This window comes from Schistocerca gregaria, chromosome X (assembly GCF_023897955.1).
Source record: "Schistocerca gregaria isolate iqSchGreg1 chromosome X, iqSchGreg1.2, whole genome shotgun sequence".
Classification (NCBI taxonomy): domain Eukaryota; kingdom Metazoa; phylum Arthropoda; class Insecta; order Orthoptera; family Acrididae; genus Schistocerca; species Schistocerca gregaria.
Window position 1 is genome coordinate 74,417,550 of NC_064931.1, and position 17,243 is coordinate 74,434,792.

Below are 17,243 nucleotides of genomic sequence, written 5' to 3' on the forward strand. Positions count from 1 at the left end.
CGCTTTCCGGAGGTGAAATTTCTTTGTCAGTTATCATATTCTACTTTTTATTAGTAAGCCTCTTTCATATTTTCACGTTCTGTGAGTCGATGGATATTTGACACCAACATTATTGAAAACTGTATTCCCTTTAAACGAAACAAGAAGGCGTACTTTAGTACATCGTTATAGCTGTGGTAAACACTTCTGTCATAATTGCTTCAACTCATTGGTTTCCAAAATAATATCTAACCCCTCTGCCTGTTCTCTTCTGGCACTATTTGAGAAACACACAAGAGATTCTCGAGAGTGGATAGCTCAATATATATCTATCGGAATACTTCGTGGCCAGCACGAAAAAAAAAAAAAAAAAATCACGAACTGTTCCACAATTAGCGTTTGAAGTACTGGTGTTTACGCGCTATTGTAACAGAGACTGTTTGTAGAATAGCATCCATTAAGTTACGTTCTATTTCTTTTGCCTAATTGCATTAAACAATAACAAAAATGCGAAAACACTAGCGTTTCACACAGTATTACACTTCTGAGAGAATAGAAGTAGGTTAGGTCTGATTGTTTCAGATCAATAATATTTTGTTATTGAATACATATTTCGGAGACGCTTTTCCAAAACAAGTTGTTCTGTTTTAATGTCTTCCATTCAGTAAATATCGTCGATATTTAACGGAGTCTTTTTAATAGTTCTGAGATTGTGGGTTTATTTTACGTCACGCGATAAAGCGTTTGCAGAAAAAAATCATTTCGCTAAACAAAAATCTATAAAAAAATACAATAAGATCGTCATACACAAAGCAGAGAAGCTTGCACGTCTCACGGATCTGAAAAAGATGTTACTTTTATCTAATAGGCCCCTACTCGTATATCGCCAACATTTTTACTTTACGTCAAAAATCATTAAAGCGAAAGGATCTGATTTGTGTTGTGGAAAATTGTATTTTAGATACAAATTGTCCCAGCAAGCTTCGGTGAAGACGCTGAATATACAGCAGGAACCTAACTGACTACTTAATGAAAGGAAAGTAAGAGTTGGTGGCGTATCGATCGCTCACAACCAGGTTGCGAAAGGAAAAGTGGGTGGAAGAAAGAGCGTTTCGATTGTGGTGATTTGACACTCAAGACTGGTAGATTCCTTAAATTACAGCAGCAGAAAATTATTAACGTTCCTCGGCACTGTATTTCTCCTGTGTAACGTTCGGCTGCAGACACAGGAACTGCAGAAGTAAGCAGCCAGCAGGGAGACCGAGAATATTTGCCAGATGCGAAGATGCTCCGTTCTGAATCGGATTAGAAAATAACACACGAGCTCAGCGACATTAGTCGCAAACATCCAAGACAGACACACAAAACAGTAAGAATCGAAACAATAAGCGTACAAGTAATATAGGTTTTAACCATCTTCTCGACTGTAATAAAAGTCTTATTTCTGCCATACGAGTTTTACTTTGTATTAAAGCCTCTTCAATGGTCAGGTTTTTAGCTTTCTACATCGTCCTAACGTTCTTCCACACACAGGTCCTCGATATTTTTGAAAATTGCGCTTCACTAATACTGGATAGGGAAATCAATGTCATAAAAAATGGAGCACCTACGCGGGGAAAAACATAGGATGGAGTAGGAAACAATATGACTGACCACTGAAAATGCTCTGAAATAAAGATAAACGCATATGGTCTTAGTAAGACTCTTAGCATGCAACTTATGTTTTATTACCTGTTCAACTGCGACTTCGGAATAAAGGAGGCATAAAACACAAAGGACAACATGCAATAAGAATCGTATTGTGTGATTTACAAGTGCCAGAAAGAAACCACAAATGGAATGAATGTATTATAGACAGTGTTTTCAGTTTGCCCAAGTACATCGTAAGAAATCTCTAAATGCTGAATAACTGTTCTGCGGAATGCAGATAAATAGATGCTGACGAAATGAAATGTGCTGTATCGAATTACAAGCAGCAAATGAAAATCAACATCCAAGCTCGGGGAGGCTATGTAATGATTTAATAAAATGAAAATGATTGGTTCCAGAAGCCTTTTCAAGTCTCAAACATCTATGATGTATTTATGTAGGCTGAAGCGACGAATGAAAATTTGTACAAGGCCGGATTCGAATTCCTTAGTAAAATAGCAATCACATGCGAAGTAATGATTTTGCTGAAGAAAATATATCGATCGATTTGACATGAAACTGGATGGACTCACCGCCTAGATTAGAAGCAGGTAGTGTAGTGAATGAAATTGAAATTGAATATTGTTAAAATTATTTCATTTCATTTCGGTATCTTTCGTGTACTATACAAATACTGTCCTTGACGTTGCAAAAATCACTTTCATATATTTCTTATTCTGATCTTGTGGCCTTGTGACGTACCGTTACCGCCGGCCGGTTTGGCCGAGCGGTTCTAGGCGCTACAGTCTGCTAAGGTCGCAGGTTCGAATCCTGCCTCGGGCATGGATGTGTGTGATGTCCTTAGGTTAGTTAGGTTTACGTAGTTCTAAGTCCTAGGGGACTGATGACCTCAGAAGTTAAGTCCCATAGTGCTCAGAGCTATTTTCGTACAGTTACCGTTAAGGTAACTGACGCAAATTTCAGAGGAGCTCATTCGAATTGCGAAGGGGAAACCGTGATTAAGGGTTCGTGTAGTTTCGTTCTCCATAGTTATCCCATCTGAAATTCTGCTCAGTCTCTAATGATATTATCTTCGACAAGACAAATGCCTTTACTGTATAGTAACAAGATTTCTGTATGAAGTGGTCATTTATTTTGTACTATGAGTTAAAAGTGCTCTTGGTACAGAGTTCGCATCTATAGTCATTCACTGGTTTGAAAAAGATCCTACGAGTGTTTTTTACCATTGTACATATTCTTCTGTCTCTGATACACGAATATCGATTTTCGCTGGCAGGCTAATCCCATAGCTGAGTTGTGGACCATCGCGATTCGACCTAGAGGCGGCAAGGCCAGCCTCGTCCAAGGCTACTCCGGTGAAAGAAAATGTTGCAGTGATTGCATTGCGCGTGTTGTACCGCGCTCACCTGCTTTGACCGTTGCTCGGGAACGCTTATTCTCATAAGCGCCTCATTTGTCCAGAAAATCTAACTATGTTACGATATTGCTCCATTTTCCTTCCGGAAACCTCACTATTCGTTATTTTATTACTGTGACCTGTAATTGCCACAGCGTCTTCTAAAAATTCTTATTTAATTAACAGACTAGTCTCAGGCACTTTGGACTTCTTCGGCAGTACCTGTTATGAAAAGGGAGAAATATGTTTTTGTTGATTGTGTGTCACAGCTTTCATAAATCTTAGATATTAAGTATCGCAATATGTGAAGCTGTATGATTTTGACATTAGTTTTACGATTTTGTATATAAACACTTGCTATCGCAAAAAGTGAACTCGAAAATGAACTCTGACTGAAAGCTGCCGTAAATTAAAAATATAGACCAGCCTCAGGTGTTACAAAATGTCATTTCTACGATAAAAGTCCCCTAAAACGTAGGTATTCAAGCATCGCAGTTACAATGTTATCGAGTCAGTAAGGACTCTAACAGAATAACAGAGTAAGCGTAACAAAAAATGTAATTTTAATGATGAAAGAGAGCGAACAAGTAATTATGCCCGACATGATTCCTTTACACATTCAAAACTTCGTACTCTTCTACCTATACGTAGAACATTTGTTACAGAGAGAATTTTGTTTGTGCAGTTTGGCTGAGAGTGCGGTTCCAGGTACAGCGGCTGAGGTATGAGTCACCGAACGAAGGTCGTAGGAAAGGGGAGAATAGAACCCCTCAGGCAAGAAGAATCGGTGTTTACTTCCCCTTTGTAGATAAGGCCCGAGTGCTACTAGCTGTGTTGACAATCTGAAACAAACACGTGGAAATTGCGAAGGGCTGGAATCCGGCCACTTAACTGGCAATCGCGAAAAATTGATCAGTGCAAGACGCTGGAGTTAACCACATCAAGATGCGTTATTTCTGGTACTTGATAAAAATATCCTCTGTAAGAAGGGACGGGGGAGGCGGAGATCAACATGATACAATCCTGATCACATTACCAATCGTGTTTCCGATCGTTTTGGTATAGAATAGTACATACTTAATAGTTTGTCATTAGTCCTAGCCACGAAACAAAATAAATTTGTTTTTGTTAATGGACGTTCCACGATTTGCCTTGTGACTGCAGATTTAGCTTAGCTTCTAGTAACAGACGGCGACAAAATTACTGGAGTGTTTCCGATATTTCACTGCCTTTCTGTCGTTCTTCTACTAAACAATTCTGTACTTCCTCCTCGCTGACTTGACAAAATAGAAAGAATAAGAAGCGAAGTATAAATTCCGGTTGTCACTTTCTTATGCACGTCCATGAAGTAGGCGGTATTTACAGAGACTATTTCGTAATAAGCGTAGTAATAATTGGGAATTACTGAATAAGTTTCTGTTCACTTTCAAATGTTCACAAGTCCTCCATGCGGCTCACGAAAGTCGCCAATCTGAGATGATTTTTCTTTTTTTAGTTTTTTCGTTTCGTTGCTATCGAAGTCAGCTCATTGCTCTTTCCGCAGTACGAATGGTTAGAAAGAGAAGGTGTCGTATGTACTTATCGATGAAGCAGCCTAACATTTTATCTGTCAAGATTAGTTTACAAACAAATAACTTCATTCATATAACCGCCCCCAGAAAACGCAAGCAACGCCTGCAGAGGATACGCGACAGTGCAAAACTGTGGCTGAGAAAAAACTCGGATGACTGCTAACAACATACAGGGTTTCCCAGGAGGAACGGTCAATATTGAGTGATATGTCAGCAGCCGTCATACGAAGTAAAGTCTAGTAAACGTGGACTCTAGAAAACATACCTTAAGAACTATGAACACTTGTTCATCTTCGCTACTGCGAAATACATCTCATCTGCTGAAGAATTTCTCCTAGCTCTTAAGTTATGCATTTCAGAGCTCATGTTTACTAGACTTTTTTGCTTCTAATGATCGTTCCTGTCATATCTCTGAATACTGACAATTCCTCCTAGTCCACCCTATAAATGTATTATTTCACCAATGAAGATCATTGAAAGTCACCCAATGCTTTAGCTATACGTGAAATAAATGACTCCTACTATCTAAAGCTCGCGTTGCCACGAACACTGAGACAGGTTACCGGTAACCAACAAGTTACCAGTTCGAATCTTGTTATAGTAACAGATCCGAACGTTTATTACCTTCGTCTGTATGATGCCTTGCACTGATTATCTTCATGCAGGTATCAGGAAACTCGTTGTATTGTCGGTGCCTAATGTTGTCCAAAAGACATAAAATAGTTTGCGTCAAGGGAGCAGCAGTTGAAAGATTTGGACGCCATAGGGCAAGAGCAACGAACGGAATCTGCGGAGGTTCCTGTCTGCAGCATTAGTGATTCACTCGGTGCCAGCTCAGCCGCAGCCAAATGCTTCCACTGTCGAGGTTACGGGCTGAGCAATCTCACCGCCACGGCGTTCTTCCTCCGCCGCCACTCTCTGTATAATCAGACAATTCTTTCAAAGCGACCATTGATCTACGTATCAGATGTCTTTCTTCCCTCTCACTTCAACGTGAATGAGTATTTTCAATTTCCATCCGTTACTTCTTTGTGATTTTACTAACAGAACGTGCCCAAATTAATGAAATCACTAACACAATAATTTGTAGAGTATTCGCTCAATATTTTTACAGAAATAGTAATTCACCTACAAATACACCAATAGAGAAACAATAACTAATTTTAAAGTGCATATGGTCAGCTACTTCTGTTCTGAGATTAACAACGAATCAGCCTTTTTATTCTCTTCTGAAATGTATTGTTTCAGCATTTCAATAAAGGTGATGTCCACAAATGCGATGCTGAAAGAATAAATAGCCTACTCTGTTCTTTGGGAACTCTACCTTTGACTAAACAAGGATTGAAGCACACAGACACTGGCATTTTTATTATCTACTGACGACATACCATTTCAACGGAGAGCACAAACTACCATTGTTTTGCTCCTATAATTTCCAAGTATCACCTGGAATGGTCTGTTGCAGAGCATCTCGTTGGTAAGGTTAGCCATTTTCAAACATGGCACGATGCGGAGCAGTTTGTAAATCAGGCCTTGCCTCCATACAGTATCATAAGCCGCTGTCAGGTCTATAAATACCACGGATGTTTTTTCTTGTCTTTGGAAGCCTGCATCGATGTAGGAAGTTAGTGAGAGGACTTGATCTGTGCAGCTCCTGTTAGGCCGGAAGCTTGCTTGTTCCACAGGGACACACTTTAGGATATCTGGACTTATCCTCTTACATATAAGTCTCTCCAGTAGTTTGTAGATCATGCTAAGAAGGGCAATTGGGCGGTAGCTGTTTGGTTGGTCATTCGATTTACCTGGTTTCAGTATCGCTGTGATTTTTGCTTTCTTAAGGGTATTTGGTATTCTTCCAGTTTCCATCATGCTGGAGAAGAACTGTGCAAGCCATAATTTTGCAAATTTACCGCAGTGAATCACAAACTCTGGATGAATTCCATCAAAACCTGGGGCTTTCCGTGGCTTGATGTCTCTCAGAGCCAGTGTTCTCTCTTCGACTGAGAAGGGCTGCGAGTGTAGTGGATTGTTTCCTACTAACGATTTCAACTTTTTAAGTTCCTTTTTAACTTTTATGGTATGAGCTCGATTCCCTGGAGCTCTAGAGGTTTTAGTGATGTGCGCCGCAACTGTGTTTGGAGAAATAGAGCTGGTTGGTCGTTGGTTCCTGTTACTGCCACCAAGAATCCGAAGTAGCGAGCACGCCTTTCTGCTTGATTTTGTGAAGTCCATTTCCTCAACAGTCTCTATCCATTTAGTGCGCCTGGCAGCGTCCAGACTGTGCAATAAGTCATCTGCAATCTCCCTATCCCCATGCTCTAGGAAGTGTTTATAGAGACGCTCACTCTCTTCGTTCCACCCCGGCACGTATTCTTTTCTAAATCCCCTGGGAATGTTGTTCTTACTTCTTTACAAATAAACACTTTAAACAAACTGTATTTCTTACCACTTACTTCCAAGTCACTTGCGGGAAATAAGCGTTATGTTCTTTCTGTTTCCGTTTTTCATTCAATTTTTTGCGAATGGGCGGTTGTCGTTTTCAGGAGTCTTAAAACATCGGCGTAGTCGAACCAACTTTGCCCTGCATACACTAATAAAATATCAACGCATTTCCGCGTCTCGGTGTCCTAAGACTAACTACGAATCCGTCTCATTATTCTCTGCTGAAATGTATTGTCTGATCATTTCAATAAAAGTGATGTCCACAAATACGATGCTGTAAGAATAAGTAGTCTACTCTGTTGTTTAGCACGGTGCCCCACTGCAGGCGGTTAACGAAGGTGCGAGCATATGGAATAAGTTCACAGCTATGTGACTGGCTAGAACCCAGTATGTTTTCTTCGACGGCGAATTTTCACCAGAGACAAGGAGTGATAGGACCGCTGTTGTTCTCTACATATGGCGGACAGCGCGGGCTGCAATCTGCGGTTGTTTCCTGATGACGCTGTGGCGTACGGTAAGGTGTCAAAGTTGAGATACAAGACGACTTGATAAATTTCTAGTTGGTATGACGTATGGCAGCAAAGTCTACACGTGGGAAAATGTAAGTTAATGCGGATGAGTAGGAAGAAAAAAGTGTAATGTTTGGATACAGTATTAGTAGTGTCCAGCTTGACACAGTCAAGTCGTTTGAATATCTGGACTTAACGTTGAAAATCGATATAAAATGGAACGAGCATGTTAGAAGTGTGGTAGGGAAGCAAATGGCCGACTTCGGTTTATAGAGAGAAATTTAAGGAAAGAGTGATTCAACTCTAAAGGAGATCGCATATAGGACGCTGTTGTGGTCCATTTTAGAGTACTGCTCGACTGTTTGGTAAACGTACCAGGCAGGACTAAAGGCAGACATAGAAGGAATTACGAGGTGGGCTGCTAGATTTGTTACCCGTAGGTTCGAGCAACACGCAAGTGTCACGGAGAAGTTTAGGGAACTCAAATGGGAGTTCCTGGAGAGAAGGCAGCGTTCTTTTCGGGAAACACTATTGAGAAAATTTAGAGAACTATCATTTTGGAGCTGACTGCCGATTGATTCTACTGCCACCAACATACATTACGCGTAAGAACTACGAAGATAAGAGTCGAGAATTTCGGGCTCATACGGAGTCTTTCCCCTGCGAGTGGAGCAGGAAAGGAAATAGCTAGTTCTGGTACAGAGTACCCTCCACCACGCATCATACGGTGGCTTGTGGAATATGGATACGAATGAGCGTCAGGACAGTTTCCTCGATCACCTAATCTTCACTCTTCTCCTATAGCGAACACAATTCGTTCGTTACACCTGCGTCATTCGCCACTCGGGAGGCATATCGCTGTTAAACCACTCTACATCTTCACAACCATACATTTTCGCTCTAAATGAAAATATTCGGTATACTTTTGTCAGAATAAGCCGCTTTGTTTTTTCATTTTGTCAGAAACCGCTAAAAAGTGCACGGAAAATCTGCAAGCCGGTAATAAGGAGCTTGCTACACTTAGTTATCCATTAGCTGCTTCAGCTTCCATTCGCCAACTATAGAAAAATTTCACCCAATAGGGCACTGCATTTCTATTCTTTCACACAGTTCCTTCAATGAAGATCGCAGAGGAAAAAGGTTACTTAGCTTAATCTTTAACATGTGCTCACTGGCTCATTAACACTTAAGTCGAGGATAAAAGTTCATTGTAATGTCCATCAAACGATGAATGGATCTATTTGACAATAGAGATTTGTACAACATTTTAAGCTACACTCTTGGTGCGGAAGAAAATCACTACATATGACCACACAATTGAAATTACCTGCTAACATAATTTCTCAACTAAAAACAAAAAATAAAAAATAAAAATAAAAAAATAAAGAAAAAGGAAACAAGGCAAGAGCTTGTAGGTGGGTCCCACGTCTCTATCCTCTCTCGCAGTTGTTTGTGATGGCCGCTTGCGATACGTCCATTTAATAGTGCACTGTCTCGGGTCTGGAAATATTGATGTACGATACAGATAAAATCCGTAGCCGCGCTGTTCCCATTGTCATTCCAGTCAGTGCCCCAGTAAGTGGCAGGAGCGTAATTATGGGAAGGCTATAAAAGCGGGAAATTTACGTGGGAGGCGGCAGGAACTGAGTCAGGCAGTCAGCGGATGGACCGGTTCCCATCAAAAGCACCTCTCCTCCTCTGCTGCAATGTGGTGCTTCTATGTATTCCTTTCCGGTGTTCCTAGTAAATGTCTGAATGCAGTCGGTGGTGAATAAACAAAACCCTTCGTTTCAAATACGAAATTTCCTTATAAAATATATTTTTCGTAATCGACGATTTTCAGAGCTTTGAGCGATTCTCTATCCGAAGGAAATGACGGCAGTATACAGATGAGAAATCAGCAACCTCTACTGTTGATTAAATTTGAGTAGACAAAGTTTACGAATCAGTTATTTTGAAAAATGTACAGAAACTTTTCTGGTACAGCCCTCTGACTTATTTCAAATACAATGCTGCGCAAAATTTAAGTAGGAAAATAACTTTGGCACTAAATGTCATTGCCAAGTAACACAGCTCGAAGAAACTTGTTCCTAACTCTGGTCATGTGAGAGTACGTAATACACGCACGAACTTTGTCGAACATTATGGTTTTGTAAGTACGAGTTTGGAGAGGCTGCCCAGTCAACGTCACTGTGACACTACTCCTTCCCATGTTCTTCGTGGACTGCCCGACCCTATCGAGCACGTGTAATGGGAGTCGTATTGCTGTCCACATGCAACAACGACCGTCTAACAGTTGTCAACCGTGCTGGCGGAGGAATCGTACGCCCTGCCACGAGAGCGTGGAAGCATGCATTACGTCCGCGGTGATCCCACTGCCTATTAAGAATTATGTCCTGTCTTTTGTAGCGTCCAGTGGGCATTTACAAACCGCGGCGATTTCAGTGGACGTACTGTCTTTGAATATAAGTGTAATTTCTGTTCGTCTCATTTGCGCATTTCTTTCTGTTAAAAATGTGTGTGAATTCCTAAGGGACCAAACTGCAGAGGTAATCGGTCCCTAAGCCTACACACTACTTAACCTAACTTTAACTTACGCTAATGACGACAGCACACACACACACACACACACACACACACACACACACACACACACGCCCGAGGGAGGACTCGTACCTCCGACGGGGGCAGCCGCCCGGACCGTGGCAAGACGCCCTTTTAGTTACCTTCTGTACTATACTGTAGTCGTCCTTTCTACAGGGTGACAATGACAATTATTGAACTATATGAAAAAAAAGTAAATTTGTTACAAAGTAGGGTGTGCAGACACTTCATTCAACACGTAAACGTCACTACAGACATTCGGATTTAGGTTATGACATGTTCGATATGTCTGCCATCTTTGGCGATGATGTGGCACAGACGAATAGCGAAATTCTGCATGGCCCGCTGAAGTGTCGGAACATCGATGCTGTCGATGACCACCTGAATACATCTACATCTACATCTAAATCCATACTCCGCAAGCCACCTGACGGTGTGTGGCGGAGGGTACCCTGAGTACCTCTATCGGTTCTCCCTTCTATTCCAGTCTCGTATTGTACGTGGAAAGAAGGATTGTCGGTATGCTTCTGTGTGGGCTCTAATCTCTCTGATTTTATCCTCATGGTCTCTTCGCGAGATATATGTAGGAGGGAGCAATATACTGCTTGACTCTTCGGTGAAGGTATGTTCTCGAAACTTTAACAAAAGCCCGTACCGAGCTACTGAGCGTCTCTCCTGCAGAGTCTTCCACTGGAGTTTATCTATCATCTCCGTAACGCTTTCGCGATTACTAAATGATCCTGTAACGAAGCGCGCTGCTCTCCGTTGGATCTTCTCTATCTCTTCTATCAACCCTATCTGGTGCGGATCCCACACTGCTGAGCAGTATTCAAGCACTGGGCGAACAAGCGTACTGTAACCTACTTCCTTGCGGAAGTCAAGAAACACGGCATCTACCTGTGAACCCGTGTCTAAGGCCCTCTGAGTCTCGTGGACGAATAGCGCGAGCTGGGTTTGACACGACCGTCTTTTTCGAAACCCATGCTGATTCCTACAGAGTAGATTTCTAGTCTCCAGAAAAGACATTATACTCGAACATAATACGTGTTCCAAAATTCTACAACTGATAGACGTTAGAGATATAGGTCTATAGTTCTGCACATCTGTTCGACGTCCTTTCTTGAAAACGGGGATGACCTGTGCCCTTTTCCAATCCTTTGGAACGCTTCGCTCTTCTAGCGTCCTACGGTACACCGCTGCAAGAAGGGGGGCAAGTTCCTTCGCGTACTCTGTGTAAAATCGAACTGGTATCCCATCAGGACCAGCGGCCTTTCCTCTTTTGAGCGATTTTAATTGTTTCTCTATCCCTCTGTCGTCTATTTCGATATCTACCATTTTGTCAACTGTGCGACAATCTAGAGAAGGAAGCACAGTGCAGTCTTCCTCTGTGAAACAGCTTTGGAATAAGACATTTAGTATTTCGGCCTTTAGTCTGTCATCCTCTGTTTCAGTACCATTTTGGTCACAGAGTGTCTGGACATTTTGTTTTGATCCACCTACCGCTTTGACATAGGACCAAAATTTCTTAGGATTTTCTGCCAAGTCAGTACATAGAACTTTACTTTCGAATTCATTGAAAGCCTCTCGCATAGCCCTCCTCACACTACATTTCGCTTCACGTAATTTTTGTTTGTCTGCAAGGCTTTGGCTATGTTTATGTTTGCTGTGAAGTTCCCTTTGCTTCCGCAGCAGTTTTATAACTCGGTTGTTGTACCACGGTGGCTCTTTCCCATCTCTTACGATCTTGCTTGGCACATACTCATCTAACGCATATTGTACCATGGTTTTGAACTTTGTCCACTGATCCTCAACACTATCTGTACTTGAGACAAAACTTTTGTGTTGAGCCGTCAGGTACTCTGTAATCTGCCTTTTGTCACTTTTGCTAAACAGAAAAATCTTCCTACCTTTTTTAATATTTCTATTTACGGCTGAAATCATCGATGCAGTAACCGCTTTATGATCGCTGATTCCCTGTTCTGCATTAACTGATTCAAATAGTTCGGGTCTGTTTGTCACCAGAAGGTCTAATATGTTGTCGCCACGAGTCGGTTCTCTGTTTAACTGCTCAAGGTAGAATTCAGATAAAGCACTTAAAAATATTTCACTGGATTCTTTGTCCCTGCCACCCGTTATGAACGTTTGAGTCTCCCAGTCTATATCCGGCAAATTAAAATCTCCACCCAGAACTATAACATGGTGGGGAAATCTACTCGAAATATTTTCCAAATTATTCTTCAGGTGCTTCTGTTTTCAGCTCAGCAATGGTGTTGGGCTATTGCTGTACGCCTTGTTTTTAATATAGCCGCATTTGTTCAGATTCGGAGAATATGGTGGCATGTCGAGGGCCATGCCAGGGGCCTCTAGGTACCATAGAGCCAGAATGCGGTCACCAAAGTGCTCCTCCAGGAAATCAAACACTCTCGTGCTTCGACGGGGTCAAGCTCCGTCTTGCATGAACAACATGTCGTCGAAATCAGGGTCACTTTGGATAATGGGGAAGAAATCATCTTCCAAATCCTCCGTGTACCGTCCGGTAGCCACCGTGACATCAAGGAATATCGCACCGATTATTCCGTGACTGGACGTTGCACACCACACAGTCATCCGCTGAGGGTGCAGAGACTTCTCGACCGCGAAATGCGGATTCTCGGTCCCCCCAAATGCGCCAATTTTGCTTATTGACTAACCCATCCAAATGAAAGTGGGCTTCGTCGCTAACCCAAACCAGGCATGCGAATACTAATTCCCATCATGCCCCGCGGCGAACAGTGCAGTTTGAACGTCCTAACGCAAACCGTTTAGAGGTTATGGCGATTTTATTTCATATACTTCAATAACTGTCACCCAGTAAGTATGGTACAATATTTACCGAGCTATGTTGCTTGCCAGTGACACATCATATGGAAGTTACTACTAATCTTAAGTTTTGCACATCAGTGTACGTTACATATCTGTAAAAGGAGGCGAGTTCATAGGTGAACAGCGTGGTCCTGTTTTGGTGAACAGCTGTACAGAGAATAATACATACGCGTGAGATGGTAGAAATTTTCAACGATTTGTCTAAACAACGTTACCAGAGATCCCAGACAGGATCAATTGAGTAACTAATTGAACACATAAGTGAAGCACTAGGTCTGACTCAGACGGCAGGTACGCTGAAGAAGATGTCAGCACTGCTGCTGGCAACAGCGAAGAAACGTACAAATAACACACGGCTATCAGCGACGAAAAATAGATGGAAACCGTTGTTGGAAGTCCACATTCACAATCGCTATTAGAAACATGTGATGTATGTATTCGAGTACTCCATTGTAGGCTGATGTTCAAGTGTGTGCCTATTCTAAGACCACATAATAGTAAATTTATTCCTTCGTGGGGTTATTGGATAATAGTAGGAACCCCAAGCTACAGCATTCATCACCCAGAGAAAATGAAAGAAAAAGGTCTGTACCTGCATAACATTTATTTAACCAGTTAACACCTAGATGTTCGGCAGCACTCATTTCGAAATGCCATCGAACAATAGTGGAACTGTGTGAGCGCTAAGTCGCCGATTTTCAAATCTACGATTAACGGCTTCCTCACAGCACGCTCCTTTTACGTAGTGTGGTGCAAAAAGTGGCAGTTGACTCTAAATAATGAAATGAATGAAGTCATCCACATGAGTACTAAAATGAATCCGTTACGCTTCGGTTACATGATAACTCACAGAAATCTAAATGCTGTAAATGCAGCTAAATACCTAGGGATTACAATTACGAATAACTTAAATTGGAACGATCACATATATAATGTTGTGAGGTAAGCATACCAAAGACTGCGATTTATTGGCAGAACATTTAGAAAATGCAACAGGTCTACTAAAAAGAAACTGCCTACACTATGCTTGTCCGTCCTCTTCTGCATCATTGCTGCGTGGTACGGGATCCGCATCAGACCGGATTGAACGAAGGACATAAAAAAAGGTAGCTCGTTTTGCATTATGTGAATTGGGGGAGAGGGTGTCACGAATACGATAACGAGAATTGGGGTGGCAAACATTACAACAACGGTGTTTTTCGTTGCAGCAGGGTATTGTTGAGAAATTTCAATCTGCAACCTTCTCCTCCGAGTGCAAAAATATTTTGTTGGCGCCCACTTACATGGGGAGAAATGATCATCATTATTAAAATAAGAGAAATCAGAGATCGCACGGAAAGATTTAAGTGTTCGTTCTTCCTGCACGCTGCTCGAGACTGGAACGGCAGAGAAACAGCTTGAAGATGTTTCGATGAACCCTGTGCCATGCATTTAATTGTTAGTTGTAGGGTAATCATGTAGATGCGTTAGTGCACGCTGCTATGGCTAAAGACGCTGGACTCTCATTTGGGCGGAACAGTGTTCAAATCCTAGTTTGGTCATCAAGATTTAGAACTTTGCCAGTTTCTTTAAACCACTTAAGGCGATCTTAGCCATGGTTCCTTTGGAAAGAGCACGTCTGATTGCCTCTCATATCTTTGTCAACTACGAGCTTGTGGTCGGTCTCTGACAACTCGGTCGTCAACGGAACGTTGAACCATAACCTTCCTTACTCTCTTCTTTATAGTATGTCGTCATTCGTTCCACTGCTTGCTGTGGTCTAGGGAAGTACGAGTATTGTAGCAGTCGCGTGCAACTACGTTGAATAATTCAAGGGCGTCCCTGTCTGTTACCATAATAATCTGTTTCATGGGAATTGTTTATAGTTTCTCGTCCATCATTTCTTAATTGGAGTGTAGTTTGTACATATGCCTTAAATTTCGTGCAGCTGCGTACATTTTGTGATATTTATGACTTGAAGATACGGAGTGTGAAGTAGAAAGGAAAAGATCACTATCATTGTATTCCTCTTTATGAATTTAGTACAGAATCAATGCAGCGAAAGTGACTGTAAACATCTGAACCGTGTACGACCAAATTAACGGTAGACGAAACGCCAATTGATTCATGTCAGTTACCAGACAATTACACGATTTGATGATTTGTGAGGAACCGATGTATCAAATGAGCATTCTCGGGGAAAAAAGTCTACGTGAAGTCCACAGAATCTGGCGAGTAATCATTTGAGCATCTGTCCTCCTCTTCATTAGTAGCTCATAAACAACATCGTATATGCTTATCCAAAACTGTTACTTACGACTAAGAAAGCTGCTTTTGTGGCAGCACCAGAAAAGAAAGAGAATGGAATAGTTGAGCCCAAACAAGAAAGTAACACCCGCACAAAAGTTTCACTCCGCCCACGTAAGTCTGACATTTATTGCCAACAAGTCTGGCGTCTTACTGCCGCTGTTGAAGATAAACGACCGACAAGGCTGTATTAATAGCTACTGCACGTCCGCACACAGTTAACATGACAAACGCAAACACCCAGAGACTAGGTCCGGAGACGATACCAATACTCCACATCTCCTCAATCGTGCATCCCCAAGTTCCAACTCTTCATTTGTTTAACACCCTTCTACACAATTCTGTTACCAACGAAGACACTATTCAATCCCGATTTGACGACTCAGCTCCAGACCGGTATATTTCTTCAGGAGTGTAGTCAAGAAACTGACCCCTCTTTGGGAAGAGAGTCATATGTGACAGTAGAGAACACATTACTGCTGTTCATATCAAATAAAAATTATCGTGACATCCTACGAAATTTCGCTTCGAATACTGGATAAACGAAACCGAATGACCGATGCTAAAATGTCCTTGATTGCCCCGGCGGCACCTTATGTATGGCTCCAGCAGTAAACACAAGGGTTGGAATCCCAGGAATAGAACAGCAACAGACGCTCACCCTATCACAATACTGGCGTGACGCACTGAAGTTACCACTCGGTGAGTCACATGAGCTTTTGCCTACCGTAATCTGTTATGTTCTGCTGTAAACCGGAGACTGCAAACATTGTTCTGATAAATTCTCCTGATGACTAAGAATCGCAAATGTGTTGGTTGATGACTAATAACTCAAGTTACACGCACCGTTCGCTGCCAGATTAACGAACATTGCGGAACTAACATAACTACATTGTTGTTCTAAATTTTGGCTGGCTACGACTTACACCTTAGCGCGGCTGATAACTACTCTTAATATCCACGATAAAACGTCCCAGCATCGTTGCTAGGTTTTATACCTTGTCTCTCTCCCACCACCCCACCGCTTTCTTTCGTGCAACATGACCCTGAAGCATCCTAAAAACTATAAAAACTCTGTACTACTCCGCTCCCCTTGACTTCGGTGAGCAACCAGGTGGTAATGTGTTTACAGCTTCTCTAACAAAAAAAAAAAGGTTCAAATGGCTTTGAGCACTATGGGACTTAACATCTGAGGTCATCAGTCCCCTAGAACATAGAACCACTTAAACCTAACTAACCTAAGGACATCACACACATCCATGCCTGAGGCAGGATTCGAACCTGCGACTGCAGTGTAGAGCATCTCAAAGAATTTATTTATTTATCATCAATATACCTCTGTATGTGAAGAATATCGAGTCTATATTCAATTTCTTGCCATGTTCTTTGTAACATTTCCTCTGTTACTGTTGCAATCGTATTAGTGATGCAACGTCGCAACATAGGAATATCGTCCACTCTGGTCGCGTACACGTGGTCGTTCACGAATCCCCACATGAAGAAATAAATCAGCATAATGAAGGGCGAATGTGGTGGCCAGGCAATGGGTCCTCCGCGTACGATCCAAAGATCGGGAAGTTTCCTATCCAGGAACTTGCGAACAGCCGTTGACCAATGCAGCAGAGCTCCATCTTGTTGAAAAATGATTTTGGGTTGCAAGTCTTGTCTCTGAGGGTACACAAACTGCTCCAACATGTCCAGATACATTGACCCATTCACTGTTTGTTCCGCAAAGAAGAACGGTCCAACAATCATGTCGTGCATTAGCCCACACCAAATGTTTAGTTTATGGCCATCACGAACACGTTCAGTGATAACGTGCGGATTTTGCGAACCCCAAATCCGAACATTTTGTCTATTGATCTTTCCTGATAGATGAAAGGTTGCCTCAATTGAGAATAACTTCTTTCCAGGAAGCTGGCATCCATATCAATACGCTGCAGC

At 41.9% G+C, this 17,243-nt stretch overlaps 1 protein-coding gene across 6 annotated transcripts in view; it reads right to left on the minus strand.

Moving 5' to 3' along the window:
- The window catches only part of LOC126299587 (ras GTPase-activating protein raskol-like), a 703,968-nt gene that overhangs the window by 136,425 nt on the left and 550,300 nt on the right, over positions 1-17,243 (minus strand). The gene's annotated exons all lie outside the window — the stretch shown is intronic.